Here is a 15,062-nt window from a genome sequence, read left to right on the forward strand (position 1 = left end):
TCGACACCTCCTTTTTCATGTTGGGCCACCAGAATTGAGTACGCAAATCCTTGTACATCTTAACTTCCCCAGGGTGAATTGAATATCCGGATTCGTGCGCCTCCGTTAAGATTTTCTTTCTTAGTTCTGTATGTTCTGGTACACATATACGGTTATCAAAGTACAGCAGTCCTTGTCAGGTATGGGTAGGGTTAGTATTGGTGCACTAGTCAAGTGGTGTTTCAGAGTCTGGAAACTCTCTTCCTGTTTTTCAGTCCACTTGAAAGGAACTCCTTTGTGAAGGAGTTGGGTCATGGGTCGTGCCTTTTGCGAATAACCCGATACGAATCGCCTATAGTACCCTGCAAGTCCTAGGAAACTCCGAATATCGGTCACGGTCTTAGGTTGCTCCCATTCTACTATCGCCTTGACTTTGTCTGGGTCCACTTCTAGTCCCTCTCTCGACACAACATGCCCAAGAAATTTCAGTTGTTGCATCCAAAATTCGCACTTTGAAAATTTTGCATACAATTGATGCTCGCGTAATCGCTGCAAAATTGCCCTCAAGTGCTCAGCGTGTTCTTCCTTACTCTTGGAGTAGATTAAGATGTCATCTATGAACACAATTACGCAAGAGTCGAGTAGATCTCGAAACACACGGTTCATCAAATCCATGAAGGCCGCTGGAGCATTCGTGAGTCCGAAAGGCATCACAGTAAATTCATAATGTCCATACCGAGTGCGAAATGCTGATTTTTCTATGTCTTCAGGATTGATCTTCAACTGGTGGTACCCCGACCTTAGATCTATCTTGGAGTATGTGGTAGCACCTTGTAGCTGATCGAATAGATCATCGATGCGAGGAAGTGGGTACCTATTCTTGATGGTCACCTTGTTTAGCTCTCGGTAGTCGATGCACAACCTCATACTACCGTCTTTCTTTCTTACAAACAACACTGGTGCTCCCCAAGGCGATGTACTGGGCCTTATAAATCCTAGTTTAAGAAGTTCTTCTAGTTGTGATTTCAACTCCTTGAGTTCAGCTGGCGCCATACGGTAAGGGGCCTTTGAAATTGGACGTGTGTCGGGGTCGAGATCGATGCGAAATTTAATTTCCCGATCTGGAGGCATCCCAGGTAATTCTTCAGGAAACACATCAGGGTATTCAGTGACTATAGGTACCATGGAGATCTCTGTTGTGTCTGTGCTATGTTGCATTATGGAGACGATGAAAGCCGAACACCCATTCTCTATCAGCCTCTTTGCTTGTAAGGCCGATATGGTCGGGCATCGGTCTCCTTGTTTCTGGAGTCGGATTGTGAGCTCAGGTAGGCCTGTTCTCTTGATGATCATCTTCCTCCGGGGGCAATCAACGGTGACACCATGTTTAGTCAGCCATTCGAGGCCCAACATTAAGTCATAAAGTCCTGTTTCTGAGACGATAGGGTTTATCGGAAACTCCCTCCCAGCGATTCTTAAAGCTAACCCTATGCATCTTAACTCAGGTGTGGTGTATTGTAGTGCGGGTGTGTTTACGTGTAAGGTTTTCCCAGTGTCTTGAGTTTGTATGTTATATTTGTCTATCCATTTCTTGGATAACACTGAGTGGCTGCACCCGGTGTCTATAAGAACAAAAATTGGGTGTCCAGACAATTCTAACGTACCTGCCATGAGTTCTGTTGCAACTTCCCCTCCTTCTGGTACTTCCTCGATGTTCTCCCCCTCTGTCCCACAGTTACAGGTACAACGATGCGCATGAACTCCCACCCTGCCACCACTCTGGTTCGCATTCCTGTTGTTGTTGAAATTGCCTAGTCCTCTCGCTAACGGTGGTTGGCCAGCAATGTTGGTATTTGGAGCTGAGGGCCTTACGTAGCCACCGACTGGGACTCTATTTGGGTTCACATTCCCTTGAGGTGAAGGAGAGGGACAATCCCTCGCCAGGTGCCCAGGTTTGTGACACCGATAACACAATCCATAAAATGTATTGCATTGATCCGAGGGGTGGGATCGGCCGCAATGGTTGCACATAACCCTTTGATTGTATCGATTGTCGATTCTTGTATCCCTATGATTTTCTCGTGGCAATGGTGGCCTTGGGTTCCCTTCTACTCTTGGCCGCACGTTCCGCGACCCACCGGACTGATTGATACGAGTATCATAGGATTCAGTCGTGGTAGCCCTCAACATTAACTCTGGTAGCCTGTTGATACCTGGGATGTCGATCATCTGAGCAAAACGGGGGTTTAGGCCACTGAGGTACTGTTGTCGTAGTCGAAACTCATCCCGGATGATATCCGGAGCGTACCTCATCAAATTTTCAAATTTGGAATTGTATTCCACAGCTGAGCCACTTCCTTGTTTAAGGTTAGTGAAACGTTGCCGGAGTGCCTCTCGTGACATTACATCCATGTACCTCCTTTCAAAATGACCCTCAAACTCAACCCACCCAACGGGCCCTGTGGTCTCATCCAAACCACGCTTCACCTCTTGCCACCAGAAACGAGCATGACCTTCAAGGAGCTGAGTAGCTAATTCAACTTTATACTCTTCTGGCGCCCGTAAAATCTGGAACTTGTCCTTAATGTTGGCTACCCAGTTTTCAGCTGTTGAAAAGTCCCCTGTTCCGTCGAACGTTGGAGGGCGTAAGGAGGTGAATGAACGATACACCTCAAAGAATGGGTCCACCTCACGTGCTCTCCTTTGCTCGGTCTCTATGGCGACCCGAGCAACTCTTTCCAGACCTTGTAACAATGCCTCCAAGTGGTTCGCCCTGTTTTGGGGTTCACCTGAGTCGTTTTCATTAGTATTTGCATTTGGGTTGACACGGGGTCGTCCTCTCGTCATTTCTACAAGATAATAAGTTACTATTTATTAATTAAGATATAGGAAAACTACGTGTATGTACCGAAATTATTAGTACTACACTGATACTAAATCAGATTATATATACACGTCCTTAATGTTTTTCGCTCCCTAAGCGGAAGGTTATTGATATTGTATGTGCTGGCTCTGATACCAACATAGTTGTCACACCCCGAGACAACCCGCCACGTATTTATACGTAAGGCGTATACACATCACATACATTATCAATAAAATTCATAAATGCCACATCAATCTCACAAATAAAAGTCTTACAATAATAGTTAAGATAGTTCAACGGTGGTCACGACATACATGGTTACAAATACGATAACAACCATGCATGTTGAAGTGTACCAATTTACTGGAAAATAAACAAACGAAAACAAGATAAATTTAAGTGGCATTTATCCTAAACATGGATCCTTCCGCTTTCTTTTACTCACGAACTTGTCTGTAGGCCTCCTCTTCATTACCTGGAACCCATATAAAATGGAACGGGTGAGAGATCGAACTTTCTCTCAGTGCGGGATTTAGTTCCAGCCCAGAGTTTATAAAACTTTTACTTTATTCTCACAAACATGAAAAGAAATATAATGCGTATGTCTTTTCTAAATGCAATGCATCATTTATCATTACTTTTACTTTCGTATATTTTCACATTCAAACTTGCCTATCCAATGGGAAATCCATCCAACATTGGAAGGCCGCCAAACCACTGGGAAATCCAACCAACAGTGGGAGGTTGTCTCACTAGACGGGGAATCCACCCTACGCTAGGTTTTGACTCGTGACGGGAAATCCTATGTATTTTCTAAATGCAATGCATCATTTATCATTACTTCTACTTTCATATACTTTTACATTCAAACTTGCCTATCCAATGGGAAATCCATCCAACATTGGAAGGCCGCCAAACCACTGGGAAATCCAACCAACAGTGGGAGGTTGTCTCACTAGACGGGGAATCCACCCTACGCTAGGTCTTGACCTGTGACGGGAACGCCAATCCACTGGGAAATCCAACCAACAGTGGGAGGTTGTCTCACTAGACGGGGAATCCACCCTACGCTAGGTCTTGACCCGTGACGGGAAATCCATCCAACGCCACGTTAACGAGGGGTCCAGTCGAATACCGGACCCAATGTATACATCCCAATATGCAAGCATATTGGCCCCTGTTCACTTTCGTTATCCGTTCATTTCACACAATCATTTAATCACACAATTCATGCTATGTTCAACACATCCTACTTACGCAATTCATGCTATGCTCAACACATCCTACTTATGCTATGATCAATGTATGAATCATATCCTTTCATGCAATTTATATTCTACTCATATCATACGAATGTTCGAAAACAACATGCATAAATCCAACTAATACCATAATAATAAACAATTGAATGACAACAGACAAGTAAGATAGTTTTATAAAGTCTAGGAAACCCGCACCTGTTTGCGTAGTAATTTCTTGACCGTTATCTACGTCTCTTAGTTCCTCAAGAATCGAACCTAAGAAATGAACATACCTCTAATTAATAAGGTTTGAGTTCACGTGTTCTTATTTTCTAAGTTTTCTATTTATCATTATAACCCTAGTTTATTAATTCTAATTTCTAAACTTTAACTATTTAATCCTTGGTATCATGATACTATCAAGTCACATATTATTTGATTCACTTATTATATATATATATATATAAATATAATTAGAAATAAATAAACTAAATGAGAATCCAAAACTTGTTTAGTTAGAAATCCAAAATCCTTTATCAAAGAAATATACACAATATTTTATTTTCTTAATGTATCATGGATCCGACACCTACTAATATTTATTAAGAGGATAATGAGTATCTATAATCTTTTTAGCCTATTATAGAAAGATAACAACTTAATAATTATGTATTTATCCATAAGAAAGAAATTCAGATTTTTAATCGAAACTTTGTTACTTGGAGTTTGCAGTTTAGAAAAGATACGCGCAGCAGTGACTGTTTTGGATGGTTCTCGGTGTTGGAAACTCCGATCGGGGTGAGGCCAGCGTTAACGGATCCGAATCTGCGAGCACTACAACTTCCGTCTTGCAGGATCCTTGAGATTCCGGACGTATGGAGTGCAGGTCCCTGCGGAACTCGGCTGACTGGTTCAGCTCGGTTTTCTGGTTCGAGTATGAACAGCAGCCACGGTTTTGGCCATATCTCGGTGGTGGAAGCTCGGATCGAGATGAATCTAGCACTGAATCGTCCGTATCTTCGATCACTACAATTCCTGTGTTGAAGTCTAGTTCATATTCTGAACGTACGGATGGTGGTTCTTCACGGAAGCTGACTGGACGGTTTGGATCCACCAAGGAATCCGGATCTGATTTGGGGGAGAGGGGAGGGGGCAGTGGAGGCTAGGGTTTGAGGGTTTGAGGGGGGGGGTTTATATACATGTGAGATTGGGGCTGCCTTCCACTTTTGGGTTGGGCTGAAATGGGCCTTTATGGGCCATAGTCAATTTAATTTTGTCAATTTGAACTAAAATATAAATCTGTTTCTGCTGCTTTAAATTTGCATCTTCACAGATTGACAATACTGGAATTATGGATTCGGAATATGGAATTAGTTTCCACATAAGAGTTGTAGATTTTTTTGTTATGGTTCTAACGCAATTAGTTTCACCTTAATCGGAATTTCCAGTGATGAGAAAAGATAAAAATGGTCGATGAAGGTCTGCAGTTTCTGGACAGAAATGTTTACTGACTTTACAATTTTATTGAGAATCCTATGTTCGGAATTTTTGGTAGACTTCTACATGAAAGTTGGAGATCATGAAGTTATCTTTTTAGGTATTAAATTTCATTCAAATCCTAATAATTATGAGTGATCTGTGATTATAACACTAACGGTTGTTCAGTTGAAAATTTCAATTGAGGTTAATTTCGGAAGGTTGTCAAAAGAATTAGTTCATGAAATTTTTTTATAAATAAGGTTTTTATTAAATATCATACCTAAAATAGCCTGGCGTTACATAGTACTTGGACTTGGCTACGGTGCTATGAGTTGCATAGAGGCCTCCCGTGGTACGGCTCAATATTCGATTTTTTCAGACAAATCTGAACCATAAAAAACAGCGATATTCAATAAATCTAAAAAAATAGTAAAAAAATTTCAAAAAATGTAAAATTTGGTCTCCAAATACATATTAATATGGAGAACAAGATGAACGGTTCGGATCGACCGTTAGGATTTTGAAAAGTCTAATATTGAGCCATAGCACGGGAGGCCTTTATGCAACCCATAGCATATTAGTCAAATCCGTATTACTTTATTAAAAGTTAAAACACATATATACATTAAAAGCAGTAAAGTTAAACCTCTAGTTTTTATTAAACAAACATTGCATTTTTTTTTTTTGAAAAAGAAGAAATGTGTGAGTCTAGCTTTCAGAATACAAACATTACATTTAGTTTTGCTGTAACCTTTTTAATTTACACACATCCACACACAATCTTGCAATCATCTTAATTTCTAGGTTATACATATGATTGAAGGGTCGCAACAGCACAAGGCAGCAAGGCAGAAAAGTTAAAGAACAAAGAAATTAAACATCAGTAATTTCTTTCTGTACCAACCTCTGGTGCCATTTTTATTCCTTCTTTTTTTTCTTTTTCTTTTTCTTTCTATGTACCAACCTTAAGTGCCATTTCTTTTAGCTTTTTCTTATTTGGTAACATATAGTTTTCACTGATTGTAAATATTTATTATTGCAATGATGGAATAAAAAAAGAGAATACATACCATCCTTCGAGGAAACTTCTTTCTTGCCTAGGTGGAGGTGGAGCAGCTAGGGGTGCAAACGGGTCGGATATTACCCGTCCGAATCCAGATCCGTATCTGAATTTTTGCGGATTCGGATACGGATTTTTTTTATGCGGATTCGGATACGGATACGGGTTGAGTTTCGGAATCGGATACGGATACGGATAATTATCCGGATCCGGATATTTTATTTTTTCGGATATCCGGATATGTTAAGATTTGAGAGAATTTTTTTGTGTCTATTTATCTTTTGCATTAGAATATCTTTAAAGAGTATCTTTTGTGTTGATATTTTTAATTAAAGTTATAGTTATGTTGGTGAATTTTAGTTAATCAGGTATATATTTTGTAATGGTGTAACAAGTTAATTAGATATATATTTTAAATTAGAAATCCGAATTATATCCATATCTGTATTCGTATCCGAAATATCCGATCCGTATCTGTATCCGTTTAATATCCGATTACTATCTGATCCGTATCCATATCTGAAAAAAAAAATATGAATACAGATATGAATTGAGCACTATCCGATCTGTATCCGATCCGTTTGCACCCCTAGGAGCAGCATATTGAATACTTGAGGCGGTGCCATCACAGGAGGCCCTTGGTAATAACCTTCAAATTTTTTTCCCAGATAAGAAATAAAATTAGTAAATTTCTACTACATTAATTAATTGCCTCTTGAAATTATTATTTCAATTGCTAGGGAATAAGATTAATCTGAGGTTTAGCACAAAATATAAAAAAAAAAATGATTCAAGCGAAAGCAGAATTTTTCATCCAATAGTAATAACTTTACCCGGTATGATATTGAATTTGTATCCTCCCGGGTACCTGACTAAACCTGCTCCATCCCGAGTAGTCACCGACTGAGAGTAAATCTGGGTCATCCGTTTCAATCAGGCATCTGGGAGGATACAGATCATAGTAGGAAATAGCAGCCGATACGTATCGGTATCGGCCTACTCTGATCCGATCTTGATCTGATCCTCACATAGCAAATCATAAAGAAAAAAAAAAACCCCGATCCTGAGCCGATATCGATCCGATACCCTGATCCCGTATCGGTATCGGCCGGGACCGATTCCGATCCTGATACCGATAATTCCTACTATGATACAGATCCTATGATATTGGACTCATGAGCTTTTTTCCCTTAATTTTAGTATAAAGTTATTAAGTTGATGAAGCATCTGCTAAACTATAACAAATTATAGCAAAAATATATAAAGAACAAAATACCTTGAGGAGGGTAGGGATAGGCGTACTTTGGATCATTCATCTTTGTTCAAGTTTGAAAGCAATTAACAGAAATTACGGAGATGTACGCACAGAGCAGAGCAGAGCAGAGATTAGAAGGCAAAAACAGAGGATAACATGTATGGAATGCATGGTGCTTTATATAAACGCGGCCGGAGTCCCTCATGAGACCGCGTTAAAGGAATACAAAGTAAACAAAGACAAGAAAAGAAACTTAATTCTCATATTGCTGCTTGTTTCTTTTGGCTTTGCATGCCCATGCCGGAAAAAATCCAATTCATATCTAAAGCTAGGTGAGGTACCTCAATCTTTTTGTCTTAATCCAAACAGTCCCGAGCCACCTTTTGAGTTAATGAATTCAGCTATCTCATTTTAAACGAAACTAATCTATAGTACAGGAGATTTTTAATATTAGTGTGGATTTAATCTACACGAATCTTAAGACAAATCAAATGGTCAACATTTATTAACTCAAAAAGATTCTCTTTTAAGTTAATGGAAAGGATACCAATTCTGTGAAAGCAGCTCCATACTTTTCATCTTATCGTAACAAATATATTTATATATATATAGAGAGAGAGAGAGAGTAAGGCTTGGGTGCTATGGATAGCATAGAGGGCTACGGTGCTACGGCTCAATATTTGAGTTTTCAAAATCCTAACGGTCGATCCGAACCGTTCATCTTGTTCTCCATATTAATATGTGTTTGGAGACCAAATTTTATATTTTTTGGAAATTTTTTACTATTTTTTTAGATAGATAGAAAATCAAATATCTGAATATGGAGAACAAGATGAACAGTATAGCCCGGACATGTTACTTGTATTGATATAGCTTGATAAGGTAAAAAAAAACCATATGGACATTAAGACTCGTTAAAATTGCAAAATCATAAGCCCATGTAGCATAGCGGACTGCTATTACTGCTATGCGCTACGCGCTATAGCGGCCATAGCTCGATTAGTAAACTAAAAATTTAAGAATAATTATTATATAAATATTTATAAGTACCTGATAATTATCTAGTTTTAACATTCAAATCCACACACCAAATGAGACAGCACTTGGCGAAGTGTGGCAAAGCGCGAGACGAACTCTAGTAGGGCGGGACAGATCGAGATGGGATGTGGTGCGGGCAGCTGGGACCTGAACATTGTGGCACGAGAGGAATTAGAGGATTTTTTCTCAGAAAAAAAAAAAAAAAAAAACTATGCCGTTATTGATTAGGATCCTGATAACAATCCCCGCAGGTCTATCCCCGCAAAAAACCCCGCACAAATTACCAAAAATATCATGGGGGGGACCGCCCAGTCATTAATGCTCCGCAGAAACTGTTAGTATTGAACTTGAAGCATCAAAGTATTTATCTTGAATTCGCAAATTATTAATCCCTATGCAATGATATCTATTTAGGAAAGAATAAATCAACCCATGAGTTGTCCCCGCACAAAATTTCCTTTTTTTTTGAATCGTCCCCGCACAACTGGGGACCATTAAATAAGCAATCCCCTCATAAATACTTGTCATTTATCCCCGCACAAATTTTCCTTTTTTTTCTGGATTGTCCCCGCAAAACTGGGGACCATTAAATAAACAATCCCCTCACCCAATGATAAATACTTCTCAGACATAAGGATAAATACTTTATGATACATTGATAAATACTATATGTTACATGGATAAATACTTATTAGACATAATTGCAATTTTTAGTACAATATCAATGATAAATACTTCTCAGACATAAGGATAAATACTTTATGATATATGGATAAATACTATATGTTACATGGATAAATACTTCTCAGACATAATTGCAACTTACAGTAAAACATTTGTGACAATGATAAATACTTCCTATATATAATCGTAAATACTTGTCAGAACAACGATGAATACTTTCTTGAACTTTGTTCTTGAACTTGTCAATAAGTAATGTTTAATCAAATCAAAGTATTATCATGTCAGGGACAATGATAAATACTTCTCAGACATAAGGATAAATACTTGTCAGAACAATGATAAATACTTTCTTGAACATCAATAAACAGATTAATATTTATTAGCGGGAATTGTTATTAAAGGATAGTATAATTAATGCGTGGATTGTTATTAGAGGACAGTATAAATAATGTGGGGATTGTTAATTAATGCGGGGATTGTTATTAAAGGGTAATAATTAATGCGGGGATAAATGGAAATTCTTGGAGGAATTAGTGCGGGGATAAAAGGCAATTAAGGGAGTTAATTTGGAGAGAGAGAGTGCGGGGTTAAATGGGGGGACAGGGTTGAGGGGATTGTTATAATTATTCTATTGATTAATGATATGACTATCGATGTACATGCATGGCTTTGTAACGCCTAGAAGGAACGCCCAAATGCACGCGAGCATTTACAGTGCGTTATTAGCGGGCAATATTTGCTAATTAATTTGTAACATATGACTGAGATAGATGGATTAGGACTTGTAAATAACTTCTCTGTTAGCATTAAAGATCAGTGCTAATAGTACTCAGTAGTCACTGATCAGTATTTTATTAAAAGTTTAAAAAACATACATACATTCAAAGCAAACCAATAAAGTTAAACCTCTAGTTATTATTTAACAAACATTACATATATATAGTGTTGCTAGCTGTAACCTCTTTCTTTAATTTACACACACACCTGACAGGCTTGTTGGCCTAATCATGGTGTTTGGTTATTTTGTTTTCTATTTTATATTTGAAAAAAGGTCATTGTCTACTGGCTTTTGTTCACGAACTGTCCACAAGCCTTATCCACTTGCCTTTAACAGATATTAACGATGGTTCCCACCTTTCAACGGATATTCAAATCCTTCGCCTATTTAAACCTTCCCGATCAGATCATGGGTTACCTTTTTTGAATCTCATTTCTCAAACCGTCTTCCCGATTAGATTTTCTCACAAATGAGGCGATTTCATTCTCTTTAGGATTCTGTCACGATTTCTTTCCTGATTCATTTTCTCTTTTTGATAACTCTTCTCTAGTTCATCGCGATTTCTACGGAGCTAGTCGCGATATCATAGCAACTGAAATTGATTCAAACAAAATCGTAATTGTTGTTTTTTTGTATTTACCTTTTTTGATTCATTTTTCCTTTGCAATGTCGATTTTAATTGAGATTACTGACTCAATCTCATTTTTTATACATGATCGCAATGGAACCTTCAATCGTGGAGCACGATCAAATATAAGTTGTTTTTGTTGAAGAGCACGGCAAAATTCAAATCTAGTAAGTTATTTCTGTTGAATTTGTTGTTTTCGTTGTTTGCAGTAACAGATCTAGCATTTCAAATGAAATATGGAGGAAATAGATGATAGAGAGGTGATATGGAGTAATGATCTGTTAAGTTTATAGTATTGTCATGTTAATTTTACAGTATTCATCTTGTGGAAATATGAAAGAAAGAGATGATAGAGAGGCGATATGGAGTATTGATCTGTTAATTTTACAATATTGCCATGTTAATTTTGCAGTATTCATCTTGTCATTTTACAGTATTCATCTTGTAGAAATCTGGAGGAAAGAGATGATAGAGAGGCGATATGGAGTATTGATTTGTTAATTTTACAGTATTTCCCCCGTTAATTTTACAGTATTCATCTTGTGAAAATCTGGAGAAAAGAGATGATAGAGAGGAGATATGGAGTATTGATATGTTAATTTTATAGTATTTTCCCTATTAATTTTACAGTATTCATCTTATGAAAATATGGAGGAAAGATATGATAGAGAGGCGATATGGAGTATTGATATGTTAATTTTATAGTATTTTCCCTGTTAATTTTACATTTTGTAATTTCACAGTATTAATCTTGTGAAAATCTGAAAGAAAGAGATGATAGAAAATAGAAAATTGATATTTTTTTAAAGTTTTATTTGATCTGCTAATTTTACAATTTTGTAATTTTATAATTTTTACCTTTTGATTTCACAGTTTAATTTGATAATTTTACAGTATTGAAAATAAATATTTTTTAATATTATATTTTATTGTTTTCATCTGTGAATTTTACAATTATGTAATTTAATAGTTTGTATATTTTATTTTTATAGGTAAAGTGGTCAATTTTACAGTATTCAATATTTTGATGATTTATTTGTGTGTTTATTAAATATACAAAAAAATTAATCGGAAAAATTTAATTTTGCCTTTTTATCACGTTTTTTGTTAAAATAACTGCTAATAACTAACATTAACTGCCAATAACTTCTTATGACTGCAATTTCTGAAAGTACAATTTTTTTGTCATGTAGTGCAAGTTGCAATCTGTTTTTAACTATCATGGGACTATTTCAAATAGTTGCTGGATGTTTTGTGATTAACTGATATATTTTATGTGATATATTGTATAATTATACAGCATGTAGAAGTAATTTTACAGTATTTACGCAAGTCAAAGCTGTAAACAAATGGTAGACAAAAGTGTGTGGACAATTAGACGCTTTCTTTATATTTAGTGGAAGAGAAAAATAGCAAGGAGAAGAAAAGTAGCAGAAATTTTCATACTATATTGATATTTTTCAACTTTCTTACCAATTACAAATGATAACATCTTAATTTATAGGCTACATATATGGTGCCCTTGAGATAACCTAGAATATAAATGTCATTAAACATACATGACACAAATACAAGTGCATAAATTGTACATTCCAACATGACTCTAGAAAATATAAATATTTAATTTATCTAGAAAACTCAAATACATTAACCCAAACATTGGACTAATTGATCAATTTAATTATGTTTACTATTTTTCAAACTAAAATATTAATTTCAACAAGGCTGACACCCACACACACAATCTTGAAATCATCTTAATTTCTAGGTTATACATATGATTGAAGGGTCGCAACAGCATTCGTCTAGAAGGCAGCAACAGCACAAGGCAGCAAGGCTGAAAAATTAAAGAACAAAGAAATTAAACATCAGTAATTTCTTTCTATGTACCAACCTAATTAAGTGCCATTTCTTTTAGCTTTTTCTTAATTATTTGGTAACATATATATAGTTTTCACTGATTGTAAATATTTATTTATTATTGCAATGATGGAATAAAAAAAGAGAATACATACCATCCTTCGAGGAAACCTCTTTCTCGCCTAGGCGGAGGTGGAGCAGCATATTGAGGCGGTGCCATCACAGGAGGCCCTTGGTAATAACCTTCCATTTTTTTTCCCAGATAAGAAATAAAATTGGTAAATTTCTACTACATTAATTAATTGCCTCTTGAAATTATTATTTCAATATTGGACTCATGAGCTTTTTTTTTCCCTTAATTTTAGTATAAAGTTATTGAGTTGATGAAGAATCTGCTAAACTATAACAAAATATAACAAAAATATATATATAAAGAAGAAAATACCTTGAGGAGGGTAGGGATAGGCGTACTTTGGATCATTCATCTTCGTTCAAGTTTGGAGGCAATTAACAGAAATTAAGGAGATGTACGCACGGAGCAGAGATTAGAAGGCAAGAAGAGAGGAGACAATATATGGAATGCTGGTGCTTTATATAAACGCAGCCGGCAGCCCTCATGCGGCCGCGTTAAGGAATAAAAAGTAAAGAAAGAGAAGAAAAGAAACTTAATTCTCAAATTGCTGCTTGTTTCTTTCGACGGAATATATTCGTTGCCTCCCCATGCCGGAAAAACATCAATTCATATCTTAAGCTTTAAGCTAAGGCTAAGGTATATCTCAATCTTTTTTAGTCTTAATCCAAACAATCCCGATCTGCTTTGACACGAATGTGAAAGCGAATGCGTATCGTCTGTAAGAAAATCTTTTGAGTTAATAAATTCAGCTGTTTGCTTTTAAACGGAACCAATTCAATCCCTATCTATAATATTATAAGGACTTTTTAATATTAGTGTGGATCTAGTTCACACAAATTTTTAAGACAGATCGGATGATTAAGATTCTCTTTTGAATTAATGGAGAGGATACGAATTCTGTGAAAGCAGCCCCTACTTTGCATCTTATCGTAACAAATATATATATCTTGATGCTTATTCAAATGTATACTTCAATATTATTGTATAAAGTAGAAGTAGAGAAATTTTATTTTTGTTTTCAGAAATTGATCGATTGGGACTAATATTTTTTTTATTTTTTTAATAAAGGGTATAAGAGCATCTTCATTGGTAAAAGATCTTTACAATTGCAACATTCTTTACAATTTCAATACATTTTAATTTCAACAATTCTGCATTCATGAAATTAAATTTAATTTCATTTTGAACGCCACATCAGCAATATTTTTTTTAGTTGACCTCTTTCTTTCTTCTCTCGTTTCCATTTATTTTCTTTTCTCCCTTTTCCGCCTCACCACATCGTTCCCGTTCCATTTTCTTCTCTGTTTTCTTTCACCTCACCACTTCACTTCAGTAACCAACTCTCTCTCTCTCTCCCCACGATGACCAATACAAGCACCCCTCTCCCTTCCTCTCTTGGAGAAGACGAACCCAATTCGATTGGAGAAGGCAAAATTGAGATGAATAGGGGCTAGTAAATTGGGGTTTGATGGAGGAGCGATCGTCTGTTCCCTCTTGAGTCGTCAGATCCATGGGGAACCGAAGAGAAGAAGAAACACCAACGCTAGTAAAGAGATCAATCCTTTGGTCAGAATTTGGCGAGCACAAATAGGTGAAACGCGAAATCTCTCTCGCGGAAGGGAGAAAAGTATTTCGATTGGTTTCTGTGACGAATTTATTTAATTAGTTTTTCTCTGCCACGCAAGCGAAATGAAAGGCACAATGAAAGCTTGCAAAATTTGAAAGAGCGCCGCAGTCGTGAAAGAGAGAATGAAATTGACATGTAGGAGAGAGAAGATGACAGGTCAGCCTTTGCAATTCAATTTGCAAGGCGTTAGAGATGCTCTAATGAGTATTTTGTGAATTTAAAATGAGTTTTAATAGAAAAGACCAATGTTTTTAAAAACGGCCATTTAGGTCAATTAATTGGCCGATTAATCATTGGCAGCAATCAAATCATTATGGATTTTTTTGACTAATTTAAATTACTATCTTAACAAATCACCTTTTTGTCGGTAAGAGTTTTTGTTTTCCTGTGTCTAAAGGGTAAGATTCTAACACATGAGGTGCTAGACAGAAGGG

At 36.6% G+C, this 15,062-nt stretch overlaps 1 protein-coding gene and 2 long non-coding RNA genes across 5 annotated transcripts in view; all 3 read right to left on the reverse strand.

Annotated features, from left to right (window-relative positions):
• LOC144565255 (protein SULFUR DEFICIENCY-INDUCED 1-like) overlaps positions 1–15,062 on the reverse strand; it is an 89,837-nt gene that overhangs the window by 27,691 nt on the left and 47,084 nt on the right. The gene's annotated exons all lie outside the window — the stretch shown is intronic.
• Positions 3,146–5,232, reverse strand: LOC144565028 (uncharacterized). The gene is made up of 3 exons (XR_013514817.1): positions 4,806–5,232; positions 4,303–4,362; positions 3,146–3,320 (listed from the first exon to the last, which is right to left on the reverse strand). It is a non-coding gene; the product is annotated as an uncharacterized LOC144565028 (long non-coding RNA).
• Positions 10,487–13,466, reverse strand: LOC144565433 (uncharacterized). Of its 3 annotated transcripts, none has more exons than XR_013514894.1 (4): positions 13,314–13,466; positions 13,024–13,111; positions 12,747–12,845; positions 10,487–10,586 (listed from the first exon to the last, which is right to left on the reverse strand). It is a non-coding gene; the product is annotated as an uncharacterized LOC144565433 (long non-coding RNA). The 3 variants fall into 3 exon arrangements; XR_013514892.1 differs by having other exon boundaries at positions 10,544–10,586; positions 12,741–12,845; XR_013514893.1 differs by having other exon boundaries at positions 10,581–10,603; positions 12,741–12,845.

Source organism: Carex rostrata, chromosome 14 (assembly GCF_964058835.1).
Source record: "Carex rostrata chromosome 14, lpCarRost1.2, whole genome shotgun sequence".
NCBI classification, from domain to species: domain Eukaryota; kingdom Viridiplantae; phylum Streptophyta; class Magnoliopsida; order Poales; family Cyperaceae; genus Carex; species Carex rostrata.